This window comes from Dendropsophus ebraccatus, chromosome 3, assembly GCF_027789765.1.
Source record: "Dendropsophus ebraccatus isolate aDenEbr1 chromosome 3, aDenEbr1.pat, whole genome shotgun sequence".
Lineage (NCBI taxonomy): Eukaryota > Metazoa > Chordata > Amphibia > Anura > Hylidae > Dendropsophus > Dendropsophus ebraccatus.
Genome location: NC_091456.1, coordinates 79,131,417 through 79,148,793, shown reverse-complemented (window position 1 = coordinate 79,148,793; position 17,377 = coordinate 79,131,417). Strand labels below are relative to the sequence as shown.

Genomic DNA, 17,377 nt, shown 5'->3' with positions numbered 1-17,377 from the left:
TATGAATAGGCAAAAACTGTGTATCTAAGTATGCTGATTAGTGTTGAGTGAGCATGCTGCTTGAATAACTGACGGCCCATCTATTCTTCGGCCATCAGTTATAGCTCTGTTTAAAAAAAAAATCTTTATGCTAAACACATACAAATGAGGCAGGAATGTGGGGATTGCCGTAATTGCAAGTATTCCCCGCATTCATACGTAATGTGTTTTGCATAAAGCTATTACTTTTATGTTCTAATTTTTGTATATTTTGTTTAAACATCCCCTGAAGAGACAAAATATACAAAAAAATTTAAATAATAAAATTCCCTATATTAACCATGCACACTCCACTCTCAAGTAGCAGGCAACAAGTCTCCCTATGATTTCAGAGGGGTATGTTACTTGAGGGGAGTATTCGAGCATTGAAAAATGCTTGGCTCGATTAATTAAGAATTGGGTATTTACAATTCACTCAACTCTAATGGTGATATTTTCATTTTGATAAGATTTCAATTAAAAAAAGGCTAAATATAGCCAACAAGGCTATAATAGTCCAACATTATGCTGGGTTTACACGGAACCATTATTTGCCCAATCGAACGATTAACGATTTTGAAGCAACAATTTGTTTTTTATAACGATCAGCGTTTAGACGGAGAAAAATCGTTATTGCGATTGTTTTTAAGATCATTTAAGCCCATCTTTCACATAGGGTGAATCTTTGTAAGAATGTTTACACAAAGCGATCTGCGAATTTTAAGCGAACGACCAACGACGATTTGAGAACATGTTCAAAGATCAAAATGAACGATTTTTCGCTCATCCCTTGATCGTTTGCTGTGTTTACACGGAACGATTATCGCTGAAATGCGATCGTTATAGCGAAAATTCGAACAATAATCGTTCCGTGTTAACGCAGTTTTACACTGGACTATTACACTTCACAACACTGAATTACTTTCCTTACATGTGCTAAGTGAAGGTGGTGTCCACCACCAGCCTGGGAGCTGGATTACATGCAGGTGAGTTGGATTGATTATTTCCAATAGTCAACAGGATAGAAACAAACTGAAGATTTTGCATGCACATTATACCAATCATATTCCCAAAAAGTACTTAAAAGAAAAGTCCCATAAACTAAAAAAAGGCGGGCAGGGGAGTTTGGGAACTTAGTAAACAAAGTATACTTACCAGTCCTTGTGCCTTCGTAGCATGGCTCCCAGGCCCCTCTGGCGGCCGCTGGCTGTCATTTTTGGCTGGAATCTGGGTACATCACATACTTGGCTCTTCCAGGTGCAACATCACAGCCTGGCTGATTGGTCAGCCATCCAGTTACAGGGGTGGTGTTCCGCCGTAGTCACTGATTGGCTGAACAGGCAATCGATCAGCAGGGTATGTGACTTTGCAGTTGGAAGATCTGCAGAAGGCCTGTGGCTGCCATGAGACCTAGGACAGCGCTATGGGGCACTAGGATAGGTAAGTATACTTTGTTTATAATGTTCCCGGACCCCCCTGCCTTTTTACAATTTCATGGGATTTCTCCTTTGAACTACAAAACCTTTTACAATATTTCTTTTTGGAAAAAAAAGTAAGATTGTTAAAAATGTATACTATAATTTTTTTGGTGTTGTTGTTCATAGTACTTTCTATACTTTCCTTGCATTCAAGCTCTTAAATCCCAAATAGCCAATCTATTTTAAGTTTTAAACAACAGCCTCATACCAGCCTAAAGGCCTTATTCCAAGGAACGATTATCGTCCGTATTCGGCCGATAATCGTCCCGTGGAATAAAGTGCAACGATCAGCCGACATTGTTCATGTCGGCTGATCGTTGCAGTCGCTTTTTTTTCAACATGTTGAAAAACAAGCGACTGATATAGCAGTGATCTGCTGTCGGCGCTCCGTTGAATAGGACGCTGCTATATCCTATGGGCTGCCCGGATGATCAGCGATCACCCGGGCAGCCCCCCCCCCCCCGCAGCTCCCCGCCGCCCCCTCCCGCACTCACCCGCTCGCTGCAGCCGCGTTGAATAGCCTCTTAACGACCCATGTAATAGGCCCTTAAAGCTCACTGTGCTATCGTGTTATATGGATGACTCTCACTAAGTCTCTGAGAAAGCTAAAATGAGATATTTAATATGCCATGTACAATATATAGCTTTACATAATTGCCTGTAACCCATTCTGTATGTTCCTGGTTACAATTTACACAGATGTAAATATACTACTATTGATATTCATAAGAATCTAGCCCGATGCCACTGCAATTAATTTATACTGCCAAAACCAGACATGTAAGATTTTGAAACAGGCCAGTGCCAAACAATATCAATGCACATTCACAAGCAGAAATCCAAAAGGTTACTAAGCAACAACACAGTCTGGATAAGAAATTAAAGAGAAATAAAAAATCGAGTATTTTGGAAAGTAAGCCTGTGGTTATTGTAAAAATAAAGCATGTTTCCAGACAGGAATTTTGCTTTAAACTCTTCCAACATTTTGGTAGTCTTTAAAATATTTTTACAGCTTTTAATAATGCTTCTATGAACATGGAACATAAATGCACTGCTTTAATGGGTAAAACTCTGCACTTACAGCATTAGAGCTAAAATTCTATTTGCTCCTCATATGTGCAACTACTTGTATAATTCCATCTGTTTTTGCAACATATCTTCAATATTATCTACTTTCATTGTTTAGCTACATAGTACACATGTTCTGCCCTCCATGATTCAGAACACACAAAACACCGACCAACTTTCCATCCACAAGACAAGACATGGGTTGCTCATTCAAAATTTACTTTCTCTTTGTGAAGCCCTTGAAGCCTCTTTGGATGCATCATGCAATAACTGATGAGATAACTTCCAGAAAAATTCAAAAGCCGAAAGCATTGGTCCTGTCTCAATAAAACATTAAAAAAATTGTTACAGGAGCTAAACAGCACTTGTAATTGCACCACTGTTTTCCTAAACTTTATAGCTATTTAATGTAAGGCTTGTTGATGGTATCTAGCTGTAAAGCACCCTAATATTGCAGTAATATTCAGGCTCCAGTCCCTAAAGGGCTCATAAAACATAGATGCTACATACATGCATTTACAATAGCTTTTCATGTGATTTATACAGTGCTTTACACATATAAAACAAAGTCCTCTCACTATATGAATTAATTCTAGTGGAGATGCTATACCCTTTATTGATCACATACAGCAGAGGCTGCTACCAGTTAAAAGTTTTGCACATCTGAGCAAAAAACATGGCTTGATAGACCTAAGCATCATGATTTCTAATAGTCCTATATATAGTCTCTATAGTCCTATGCAGCATCGGGATGTAAGCCTTTTTAGAATTATGTAAATGAGGTTTAATAGCCATGTGGGCATTCCCCAGCATGGCAAAAGCACAGGAGGCCCAAGCTATGTGCTTATTATCTAGTGGCTATTAAATGGGATAAGGTGGATGCAATGGGCATAGAGGCGGTACATAAGATGACTTGGCTGAAATTACCTGGGATTTTACTAAGCAAGCAATGACCCCTGGGCTTTTGAACACCATTTACACTTACATTTACAGAAAGACTTATACCTAGGTGCTTTAAGGGACTATAGATATTATTTTTTTTTTAAAAAAGGTATGCCTGGAATCATTATGAGAAATCATATTCCTCCAGAGCCAAGCTAATCCAAAAACTAATGGAGCATTGATATTGCACTTTTACTAATTTTAAAAGTGGACTCCTTTTTTACTATGTTTGTACATTTTTTCTTTCATTGAGCAGCAGTATACTTTGTACATCACATTTGTAAGGCAACTGAAAGACTAAATGTTAATATAGTTTTATGGATGTTAAAATATTGGAAAATACAAAATAAACAATTAAAAAAATTATTGGTATATTGTTTTGTGGGAAGCAATTCTGTACAATTTGTAATTATTTCATTTCAATCATTGTTTATTATGGGTTTAGGACACCAGTCATGGGCCAAACATGTGGTCACAATCATTGTTGATCAACTCTTTCAGTGCAAACATTCATTGTTTGCAGGGATCAGTATTATATTACAATCGTATTTATGATCGTATTAACAACTTTTCATAGCGATTTATCTCTTTGTCTAAACGTCTATCATTTAAAAGAATAAATCATTGCTTGTTGTTCGCTAAACGTACACTTAAGCGATTTATCTGTACATGTTAAAGGACCCTTACAGGGAAGGCTGTCATTAATAAGACCACCCACTGGATTCCTAAACCCAGAATAAGCAGATATATAAATTAATAGAATACAAGTTCTAATTAATCTTTTCTCACATAACTATGTATTTACTCCTGTCCTGTTCTATAACATGCTGTCTGTAGCTTAGACTGTTTGTTTACTATAAAAAGATCACCTAAAGTATTCTTGTAATTGATATAGCACAAACTTAAATTAAAAAAACATAATTTGTGTCTGATATAGGCAGCATATAAGTTTGTATTAACAAACACAGTCACATGTATTAACCCTTTAACTGCAGAACATAATGAGGCTTTAGGAACCAAAAGTGTCAGATTAATATTTTCCTTATTTCAAATAAAAAGAAATTAAGAATATGTTCCTCTATAAAATCATGTCATACATTACACCACTGGTTTAATTTTGCTGTATTATTCATGTACTGTACATGCATGTTTGCAATCAATTATAATGGGAGTACTTTTTGTGGCTCTTCAATCCAACTGTGTTACGGAATCGTAAAAGCATCTGCTAGATGACCTCTCCGCTGGACCTATCATCTTGCACAGTTAAAGAGAAAAACATTATGGAGACTATACAATGTACAGGGCTCCACTCCTATGAACTGATGATATGATTGCAGCTGACCTGAAGGCAAGCATAAAATGTGTGAGGATGTGACCCAGACATAAGGACATACTTTGTCCTGACATCTGAGTCACGTCTGTAGCAAGGGATGAGTGCAAGATGATTAGCTTTGAAGATGCAAGCTGTCAGCTTAATATCTTGCACAAGGAGTCAAACATTGAGTTCACTTAAAAACTAAAACAACGTTAAGGAGGGGGGATATATATATATATATATATATATATATATATATATATATATATATCTTCTTTCCCAATTTCCATCTTTTCCCCCCTATAAATGCAGGAATAGATAAAACAAGAAATGTCTTTAAAGTAAAAGCTATACGGTTGCAGTCACTCACTGTGCCTATCTATGACTACTTAGTACTCCATATAGCTTACATACATATGTCTTAGTAACCTGCATAAGGAGTATACATGATACAATAATGCCTTTTGATTCTGCTGTCTAAAGCAAAATGAATATGGGACAATAGCTTCTGACAATGTTTCTCAGTGTTCTAATGTTAATCACTAAACTAAAATGGTTTTATTTTGTAACCACTATATAGCACAGTATAGTAGATGGAATATAATAGTTAGCACCCTGTTCCTAATGCAGATTATACTTCAGTATCTCACAAACTACAAGGTAAAAGGAAATTGGAATACCAGTAGGAAATGCATACATTGTGAGGATGTCATATATGTTCCATGAAGCTGTTGTTCAAAGTGAGAGTTAAACCCCCCCACTAAAAGACAACAGTGATACCCAATTGTACATTATACAAAGGAAGATTACAGTGCTATACATGTAAACATTTGTAAGCTCCATGGAAAAGTTAAAGAGGTTGTCACTCAAATAAAAGCTATCCTCTGTCCTCAGGATAGGGGATAACTAACTAACCCCATAGGGGTCCGACCACTAAGAAAGAAAGAGTGCATACCACAGCTTCACTCATTCATTTACCCAATATACTAACAACTGTCTTGGGTCTTCTCAGTCATCTTGACTTGTGGGTGCTATTTTACCTAAAGAGGGTTATCCACCGCTACAAAAACATGCTCACTTTCTTCTAAAGACAGCCCCACTCCTGTCTCCAGTTTGGACGGGGTTTTGCTGCTCAGTTCCATTGAAGTGAATGGAGCTTAATTGCAAACTGCACCTTAACTGGAGACAAGAGTCATGTTGTCTCTAAAAGAAATTGGCCATGTTTTTTAGCACTGGGTAACCCCTTTAAACTCCTGATATTGGCAAATGCCAGGACTCTGTAAACCAGGCCCAATTCCCTGGAGGCCAGCCTAACATTTTCCAGTGGGAGGACCTTGTTTGTGCAGCACTATACCATTACATTCCAGGCTTTGTGGCTCTTTTAGGACCCCCTAACCTGTAGCAGTTACTTTGGATGTAATGGCAATGGTTGCGCCGGTGATGCAGTTCATTTCTAATTTTACCAATTTCTTTAATGAAACATTCAGACCTGAAAGTGTTAGATAATCCAGTTTTATGGACAGACATTATATAATTAGGCTATATCCTCACAGCTTTTCTATGGCCGCTTTAGAGCTGCCTTTTTGAATGTCCGCCACTTTGGCACAAAAATATGGACATATTATGGCCCCATTTTGCATAATGCAATGTTATGGGTACATAGCCTTAAACTCTAAAGGCAAAAAAATGGCTTACGCATTTCAAACTAAAGGGGCCCTTAGTCATAGCCATGCTAGATGAGGTAGAACATACAGTTTTCTGATCCTTTCCTCCCTAAAAATTATGAAGCAGTTAATTCTGGTCTGAATTAGTAATGGTAATTGGTCAAATGATATTACATAATGATATTCTTAATCTGCTACTTGTAGATTCTGTAGATTTACTCTAATGGCACTGTGTGAGAGAAATGATATCTAACATATCAGTACATGGACAAGAAATACAACAAAGTGCTACATAGACTATGTTACTGCAATCAAACAACATGCAGCTGCAGTGCTCCATACTGTATATTGGACCAAGCAGGGATTGTAAAACAGCTTATCAGATGTATTACGAGCATTCTGTTTAGGTGAAGGAATCTGACAATTTTGCAATTTGATTCCATGGAATAGTTTAACTGTGAGTAAATCCACTGCAGTGATTTGAAGCTGTGAGGTGAATGTCTGGGTCACTGCGAAACCACTTGAAGCCTCTCCAACATATCACAGCTGTGTGACCAGATGACATCTACTGTATAAATTTACTCATCATGGAGTTCAAGGCAATGCATGGACAAGCCAGGTCCACCAGAGTGTGAGTTGATCTGCTCTCTGTTCTGGCACATAAAGGGTCCCAAACAGGGATAAAGTGTTAGGATCCAACCACTTCTCCATGATTTGGTCACACTGGTTGTTAAAATCACATCTGGTTCACTTAACCAATGAGAATTGCCCTGATCCAGCGTTTGATGCTCTTCTTTTGCAGTTCACGATGCATCTGTATCAAAGCCACACGGCCTGATCTCCTGTCTATTAGACTACACCACTGTCTTGTCCCTGGTACTATTCTCATCCTCCTGTTGATGAGTCAGCCTGCTGATTATGTCTTCACTGTCAGCTTCTATAGTACTGTGCACAAGCACTGTGTGGTTCTTAGGGCCAGTCGCTACCCAAACCAGGGCACCACTTCTGGAGTATGAAGCGACCGAATATTCTCTAGCCACAGTACTGTAGCTTCTGCAACCTGGAGCAGGATAAAGGGTGAGTACCTAGAAGACACTTAGACTCCAAACCCTGGCCTGGTCCAAAGTCAAACCAGTTTGGCGGCACAGTGGGTCCACATATGTAGCCGGTAAAGGGTAAACAAGGAAAATACATGGAAATTATAACTATGTTTACTAAATAAAGAATAAAACAGACACAAAACTAATGGTTTTGACTTCACTTAGAGGGGTTGTCCCACCTGCCTGCTCTTTGCTCTGAGAAGAGAAGAACAAAGTCTTTCATCACTATATAATGTGTATTTACAACCAAATACCATCAGTCAAATACCATCAGCACCTGGTTCTCTTCTCTTTCTGGGGCTGGAAAGGTAGTTTTGAGTTGTTGTTCTTCCATATTTGAAAAGAAGATTGCAAATAATGTCTATCCCCTATAATCATACTATATCTTATACTTTTCTCTTCTTCTGACAATCTCCTCAAGCATTGTTTTAGATTTGGAGCTCAAATTTCCTTTGGAAAAGATCCTGTCCTGTAACCATGCCAACTCGGTATGATGTCAGTAGTTAGGGTCCATTACTTAAGCCATCATCAGCATCTGTTCAACCTTTAGACACCTGAAGCAAATCAAGGATGAACGCTCCTCCATTCTTTCTCAGGACACATTACAAATGCTCAATAAATATAATAAAGTTAATATTGCAGTCCTGCAGCGAACAATGTACAGTACTAATAACTATGTCTGTACATATTAATAAGCTTCTCGTCCCAGCAGTCCTGACTTTCCGAGCAGCCCACTTCTCCACATTAACAGCAGTCATTTGGAGAGAAACAAACGTGCCATTAGAAGCACTTTTACAAGTGTATATTCATCCACCAATTAGCTTAATGTGGCCGCTTTCTGCATATTTTCAATACAGGCTTGCACAAATCTCATTAATATTTCCCCCTAGCGCTTTGACAGATTACCTTGTCATTATGCATCCTGGAGCCTTTGAAACAATATGGGTAAACTACTGTTTGCGAGGTTAATGACAATTATCCCCTAATTACGGCATAAGTCACTCAGTCCACTTTATCTCCTAGGCAGGGCTCTGCTCAGTGTATCTGCCATTGTGTCACTGCAAATGAATTTACTACAACTACAGTTAGATCCGCAGCCGTGCCTTGTAAATTGCAATGACAGGAAAATGAACAAATTAATATGTCCTCACTTAAAACTGATCTTGATATCATAGAGCTTGATATCATGAAAAACTACAGAGAAAAGAAAACAGACAGGGCTGTTAACATTTTGAAGATCCTGCTCCTTTACCTTAAGAATTGATCCTATAGGCTAGCTAAACACAACGCCGAAATAACAGCCATTGTTGGATAATGACGGTCGTAAATAATGTTCATGATTCTTATTGACAGAAGTCATTGTAAAATAATGTGTTTTATTTTGCACAAAGAAATAAACTGAAAACTGATCCTGAAAACAAGTGGACTAGTTTTTTTGGGGAAAAAAATCTCAATTAAGACCCAAAACAATTGGTTGAGTCAGTATATTTTAATAAAATATATTGTAATTGGAGATGAGCAAACCTTAAGCACGCTCGGGTACATCCTAACCTGAACGCTTTGCATTTGATTACCAGTGGCTAAAGAAGTTGGATGCAGCCCAAAGGCTGCCCAGAACATATAGCCTTACACTATGATCATGCATTGTTTAACCTCTTAAGGACATAGGACGTACCGGTACGTCCTATGGCCTCACTTGCACTTCAAAGCGGGGCCGCGCGGCGGCCCCGCTTTGAAGTGCCGCGATCCCGGGGGCCGCGTGTAGCCCGGGACCGCCGCTATTAGCGGGCACGGTCTGATCGCCGTGCCCGCTAATTAGCTAATCGGAGGCAGCTGTCAAAGTTGACAGCTGCCTCCGATTACCGGAGGCAACGTTTCCCTGGTGTCTAGTGGGGGAGATCGCTCCTCCGGGACCTTGTCCCGGAGGAGCGATCTCCGTTACTGATGCCGGCCGGGGACGCGTCCAAGATGGCGCCATCCTCGGCTCGGCACTCGTTTACTTCCGGCTGCAGCAGCCGAAAGCAAACGAGTGCCGATCTCATGGATCTCTGCAGCATATCTATGCTGCAGAGATCTCAATGAGAGATCCAAGTGTATATACTAGAAGTCCCCCAGGGGGGCTTCTAGTATATGTGTAAAAAAAAAAAAAAAAGTGTTGTTAATAGTAAAAAGCCCCCTCCCCTAATAAAAGTCTGAATCACCCCCCTTTTCCCAGGTTTTAAATAAAAGTAAACAAATAAATAAATAAATAAACATGTTTGCTATCGCCGCGTGCGTAATCGCCCGAACTATTAATTAATCACATTCCTGATCTCGTACGGTAAACGGCGTCAGCGCAAAAAAATCCCAAAGTGCAAAATTGCGCATTTTTGGTCGCATCAAATCCAGAAAAAATGTAATAAAAAGCGATCAAAAAGACGTATATGGGCAATCAAGGTACCGATAGAAAGATCACATCATGGCGCAAAAAATGACACCTCGCACAGCCCCATAGACCAAAGGATAAAAGCGCTATAAGCCTGGGAATGGAGCGATTTTAAGGAACGTATATTGGTTAACAACGGTTTGAATTTTTTACAGGCCATCAGATACAATATAAGTTATACATGTTATATATCGTTTTAATCGTAACGACTTGAGGAACATGCATAACAAGTCAGTTTTACCCCAGGGTGAATGGCGTAAAAACACATTTCCCCCAAATAAAAGAAATGCGTTTTTTTTTTCAATTTCACCACACTTCGAATTTTTTTCTGGTTTCGCAGTGTACTTTATGCAAAAATTCAGCCTGTAATTGCAAAGTACAATTAGTGACGCAAAAAATAAGGGGTCATGTGGGTTTCTAGGTGGAAAAATGCAAGTGCTATGACCTTTTAAACACAAGGAGGAAAAACCGAAAACGTAAAAAACGAAAATGGGCCATGTCCTTAAAGGGTTAACAGCGTCCGTTGCATAGCAAAGGACACTGGTAAACTGCCGACTGCTGGGCTGCATTCAGGGCGTTCCTGCAGCCTAAACCTCTGAATAAGCTGCAAGAACGTTCTTTTTTTTATAATTGACTTGTGTGCACTGTCAGGTGTGCCCGCAAATAAAATAGCCATTCAATTCAATGTAAAGTGCGGCCGCCCACACACTTTACATTGTGTGACCAGCTATTATTTCAGGATGCTGTTTGGTGGACAGCATCTGTAAATAATAGGCATGTACATTATTTTATTTCCGTTCTAAAGAATGGGTGTTAAAATAACAATGTGTGCATAAAGCAGACAGCATTGCAATGACTTCAATGCATTGCCTCCCCTGCAGTAAAGAACGGACGCTGATTCCATTGCAATTATCATCCGTTCTTTGCTCAAAAAGAACGTAGTGGGAACACAGCCATGGGCTGTAATATTTTCCAGGACTCCCTGGGGCTGCATCCAACTTGTTCTCTATCTCTAATTAAAATATTACGCTCCCTGCTTCACACACACCGTATCGCAGCGGATTTTATGCTGCGGATCCGCAGCAGATTTGATCTAAATAACTGAACACAGCATCAAATCTGCTGCAAATCTGCTGCGGATTCTGTATGCGTGAACGCACCCTAAACTGTACTTTATTTTCAACAAACTTCTGATGTGTCAGAAGTTGCAAATGGTTAAGGTTCAGATGCCGAGACCCCATCCATTGCTAAAATCAAGGTTCAGAAATGCTTTACTGAGTGCTGTGCCCCTCCATTTCTACTTTGCTGAGTGCTCTGCCCCTTCATTTTTGCTTGGCTCTCCTTGGAAAGATGAAAGCACGGTGTAGGAATTTAAATCTCACAGAGCTTCACTGAATCTGTGTACCACGCACTCAACTTTCAAAGGAGAGCCAAATAGAAACTGGACAGAAAATGGGTAAAGTGCTCAATTTTTTTTTTTTTAGCTAAAGCCAGAAGTGAATCCATCAGGAAAAAGTAAAGGTCCTTCCTTTATTTGTCCCACATAATGTTGTATGTTTTTATGTAGATTAGATATTTCATAAATTACAGAGTTATCAGTTATTCAATTAGTTCACTATAGACTGCAATGAGAGAAAAAAATGGGAAAAATTACATTTGTTATCTTTATTTATTTGCATCTGAATGAATGCATCAGCTTGATGCACAATTTTTGCTGCTGTAAATCGAAACTTTGTCACTTCCGTTCATTTGGTATTGATTTCAATTCGACTTCTTTCTTCTCAACTACCTATTTATTCTGTTTATATAAAAAAAAACACATCAAAAGGAAAAAAAATGGTTTTTAAGTCTCTGATCCTCTCGCTGTGTTTCTTTTACCTCAGCAAGCGGCAGCAAGGAAAGTTGTCCCCAGAGCCACAGCAGGAGCATCTTTGTCTGAAATGGAGATTTTGGTGACACTTTCCATTCACAGGAGACTGCACGCTCTGATGAACCAACAAAGCTCCGAAAGTGCAACAGCCCTTGATGTCAGCTACATGCGATTTGTGTACTGACTATGCCAGTGGCTCTGAGCCTCCTTGGGAATACATTGAGGTGCGAGACTGTAAGTGCTTTCAGGATATAACAATGTATTCCGTCTTCTACAGAGTTACTGGAACACAACTGTCTCACATGAGAGATTATAAATATGTACACACACTCGGTGTGCAGAACCGTTCTGCTAGTACAATAGACAGAAATTTAGCTGCTTTGCAAGGCCTTTAAATATGCTCTGTCAGTCAAGACTAAAGAAAACCATGACTCTTACTTGTTGGGAATGGATATCTGGGATATCTGAACAAGTTTGCTCCAACATTAGATAATAATTAGAGATGAGCAAAACTTGAGCAAGGACTCCCAAGGGCTACATCCAACTTCTTCAGCCACCAGGAATGAAATAATGCGTGCTCAGGTTTAGATGAACCCGAGCATGTTTGAGGTTCGTGCATCACTAATAATAATAATGTCTGTAGTTACAAGCAATGCTGAAATAACTTAAAAATATGTCTAACCATCCATTACCAGACTGAATGGAACAGAATATATTTTACTACCTAAAAATCAACAACTTGATGGACCTAGACCAGCCTGGCTTTACTGTGGGCCGATCATGTCTGAATAATCTCATTCATTCTTTTGACTATGCTGCTAAGGTGCTGGATGAAGGTGGCACTGTAGATATCGTCTATCTGGACTTCAGCAATGCTTTTGAGACAGTTCCCCATAAAGAGCTGATAGAGAAGTTAGGGTCCTTTTACATATGAGGCCGGGCAAGAATGCATGCGAGCGCTGAGCAACGAGGTTGGTCCTTGTTTCCAATGCCTTTAGAAAGCACGAATAATTGAACGACCAGGCTGCATGAATGATTGTTGTATCACTTGTGTGGCCATTTGAATATATTGCTATCACCCACACTTGTTATTTACACAGATAGATGTGCGGCCAATAACAATATATTTTACCGCCCACACAAAAGATGCAAGATGTTCTCTGGCTCCTTCGGTCTATAATCTGCCCATGTAAACGCGATTAGCCAAGGAGCGGGAAATGTCCGATCCTCGGCTGGTCGCTTTCACTTTTACATGGGCAGATTACAGGCCGAAGAAGAATTTCTAGCCACACAGGTCTGTTCTAGGTCCTATTCCTTTTAGGCTATGTTCACACTATGTGAACAACTGGCCGTTCCGTGACCCCGGCCAGGTCTTAGCCTGGATCATCCCGGCCAGTACTTAAGTACCGTCCGGGTGATCTTTCCGGCCGCGGAGCTCTGATGCGGGCGCATCAGCATGCACCCGCATCAGAGCTTCCCATAGCACACAGTGAAGCAAGCGGCCGGAGCCGCTTGCTTCACTGTGTGAACTGACAGGGCTTTCTGCAGACAGAATTCACTGAATTCCGGCCGCAGAAAACTGACATGTCAGTTTTTTCCGGCGCCACACGGGATTCCAGCCGGAGCGCATACGATGTGTGTACGCTCCAGACGGGATCCCATTAAAAATAAAGCTATGTCCCACACCGCAAAACTACGGCCGTAGTTCTGTGGTGAGAACTACGGCCCTAGTTTTACGTAGTGTGAACATAGCCTAAATATGTATGTAAGTGACATAGGAGAAGGTTTGGTAGGTATAGTATGTCTGTTTGCTGATGACACAAAAGTGTGCAATAAGGTTGATATTCTTGGAGGTGTCAGTAATATGGAAAATGTTTTAGCTTTACTACATAAGTTGTCAAAACGATGGAAACTGCAGTTTAATGTCTCCAAATGTAAAATAATGCAGTTGGGAGAAGTAACCCTCTATCCCAGTATCACATCGTTGGTTCTCTGTTAACAAAGAGCCAACACTCACTAAACCTGTTCCCGATGGTAGTCTGATTCCATAGACTCACATGTATGGGGAGGGAGGGAGGTGATCATAGCTTCAAAAACTAAATATATATCTATAGTGCTTGTATGTGTCTATTTGATTATTGTGTCATCTTCTATATGGGACTGCATTTGGAAAGAAAAAAAAACATGTCATTAAATAAAAGTTGTTTTGAGGGTGTAAAATGTGTTGCTATGGTGCACAGTACAGAAGAGAATACACTAATGGACTCTCTATCTAATGACATTAGAGCTATTATTGACATTATGCCAGGAAGACACAAAACCATTAGCACAACACTACAGCTTACTTCTGCATCTCCCCAGATTTACCATTTGATTCACAATTTTAATTTTATTCCCCTTCATTTGGGGCCACATTACACAAAATGCATAATTAAAAGCTGCTACGGCTCTGTATACAGCACAAATTAAAAAGATAGGAAACATTTGCAGATCTAATCCACTGGAAATTAATAAATCGAAGACCTTTTTTTAATTTGGTTTCTTCTCTGTCTTTCATGCGGAAGGTTTGGGTGTATTTCAATTGTAGAAATAAAGGTTGATATTTATGTAGTGTGGTTTTGGAGTAGGATAGGTATTTAGCTCCTGGAATCTTTCCATTTGCCCTGAAAAAAGGTCAAAAGAATCTTTTCCTGCTGTTTTTTTTTCCAACCCAAACAAAATGATGTTTGCATTGACAATTAGAAAAATTACATCCGTCACATGAGTTAGGCTATGTTCACACGTCATCCTTTTTAAGTAAAGATTGCAATGGAATCATTCTTTATTATAGGGGAACCCAACGGTGCTCGCAAGTCAATTGTAAAAAAAGAACTTTCCTGCAGACGATACAGAGGTATTGGATGCAGGAACGTGCTGAAAGCAGCCCGGCAGCCGGCAGTTTGCCAGTGTCCGTTGCTATGCAACAGAAGCTGTTAAAGCAAGTGTGAACATAGCCTTATTCAGATTCATTACATTCATCATTTCAATAACATATTTTATTCCATGATGCACTGGCTATTTCTAATAGTAGGTTCTAGGACGTTGTTATTCTCTGGTAGACCCTAATATTGTGTGCATAACTGCAACTGTTTGTCACTTACCTTATTTACAAATGGTGGCAAACAACACTGGGAGGTGGTCACTGTTCTGACAGTATAACTATCCCATTGTCAGTCAAATTAAAGACACATTCACAGGCCAATTAGTGCACCTAAACTAGAATGATGTACCTACCAACAGCCATCATTGCACTGACGGGCGGCCAAACAGAAAAATGACCGACATCACTTTTTCTTTTCAAAAACAGTGAGGAAAAAACTTTGTGGGAACATGGCCCATGCATGTTCACTCAGGGACTGTTATGTAAATTAGGTATTTTGAGTGTTCTGGTAGCATGTTGTAATCTTGTTTTGATTTGGTTTCAGGAGAAATTTGAATCCTTAACTAAAGGAAATGTAAGTCTGGACACATCTGCCATTCTCATTTCATAAGGAAGCATATCTTGTTTTTACCTATATGACTTTATGGATCCAAAGCGAGAAAAACAAGTAGTGTTACATTGTGCAATATCAGACACCTATTCTGTACCTTTTAAGAATAGGGTTTTGTTAGTAAAATGGTAGTTTATCAGCATAATCATGTTGGCAATAACCCCTTCAGAAAGCAACTATTTCAGACCAGTTCTTTTTATGTTTTCCCACATCAGTACAGACTAGTTTACTGGTTGGCCAAGAAGTCTTTTGTATAACTGTGTAAGATGGGAGGTACTGACTAGCACTGTAGAGATCAAGTTGCATATGGCTTTTTACAGACAATTTTACAGGGGATCGCCTGAGTTTGAAACAATACCTATGCAGAACTCTAAATGAAAGCTACACTGGATTCCACTGGAATGTGAACCAGTTCTTTCAAAAAATTTTGGGCCAAATATTGTACTGAGGGAATCTTATACTGACCTTAAAATCATATTTAACTGTTTGAGGCCATGTTCTGAAAAGATCACCCCGGACGGTACTGTAGTACTGTCCGGATGATTTTTATGGCTGTAGAGTTCTGATGCGGGCGCATCAGCGCGCACCCACATCAGAACTTCCCATAGCACACTGTAAAGCAAGTGGCCGCAGCTGTTCGCTCCATAGTGTGCACTGACATGGTTTCCTACGGCCGCTATTCAATAAATAGCGGCCGCAGAAAACTGACATGTCAGTTCTTTGTGGCGCCACTTGCGATCGCGGCCGGAGCATATACAATGTGTATACGCTCCGGCCGGGAACCTATAGAAGAACATGCAGTGTAGCTATGCGTACAAAGTATGGCCGTTGTTGCCGATTGGAACAGCGGCCGTACTTTTACGCTGTGCGAACATAGCCTGAAGATGTATTGTCAATAACTCATAATAAGCATTTTGGGGGACATTTACTAACATGCACCACTGGCGTATGCCACAGAAAAAGGGCAGATTTGCCACTTCTCCCTGGAATACACCTGCGGTGCCCCCCACTCGCCTGATAAGCAGGTGAGGGGGCGGCACAGCAAGGTGTAGAGGAGACTTGGCCTTCTTCAGCACATGATCTATTAGGGTTTATGCCTGGAAACAGGTGCAAACCAGGCTTCTCTGAGCAGGTGTAGGTTTTTGTGCAATGCCTGGACCAGGGGCAGGGCCTGTACTAAGAAGCATATGACTTTAAGAAAATCCGGCCAGGAGAAAGGGGGTGGGGCTTTATTTAACACAGTCTTGATAAATGTCCCTATTAGTAACATGGCTTTACTGGGTTCTCTGCAGTCACAAGTAAATTAATATCACAATGAAATTATGCAAATGACCAATGCAGCTCTGCTGTACAACGTACGTTGTGTAAACTTCAGGGCAATACACCTTACATAAGATGTACATAACATTTATGTAACTGTAACTCCATTGTTTCTTCTTTTACTACTTTAGCAGCTATTTTTTACAAAGTCTGATATATATGTATTTGGTTAAAATTGAAATAATAAAAGCAAATCTAAAATGAAGATTGAAGAACTATTATTATCTAAGAGAGAGACAGAGAGAGAGGGGGCAGATATGCAGAAAAAAAAGCCTCCCCCATCTGCATAGTCCAAACAACAAGGTGTGGTGTTATGATGTAGAAATTTGGAAGGGGTTTCCTTTCATTTTACACAGCAGTGATGAATGGTTTTAAGAACATTTTCCTGTGTTTTCTGGCAGGTTAATGGAAAGAGCAGTCACCCTGTAAAATAAATGAGCTAATTAAGAATAGATGATGATTCTCATTCAGTTTAGGTTGTGCTCTCCACAGCATTTCCTTTGTGACTTTTCCATGTAACACTCCATTGCCATTATAGGAAAATTCATTAAAGAACCTCACTGTGCCATATACTTAAGACTGGTGTTTCCCTGTGTTCAGTGACAATAGGTGGGGGATTCACTTAGGTAGGAGTAGGAGTTGTAGTA

The 17,377-nt window shown here is 39.8% G+C and overlaps 1 protein-coding gene across 5 annotated transcripts in view; it reads right to left on the bottom strand.

Moving 5' to 3' along the window:
* The window catches only part of BNC2 (basonuclin zinc finger protein 2), a 496,569-nt gene that overhangs the window by 34,037 nt on the left and 445,155 nt on the right, over positions 1–17,377 (bottom strand). The gene's annotated exons all lie outside the window — the stretch shown is intronic.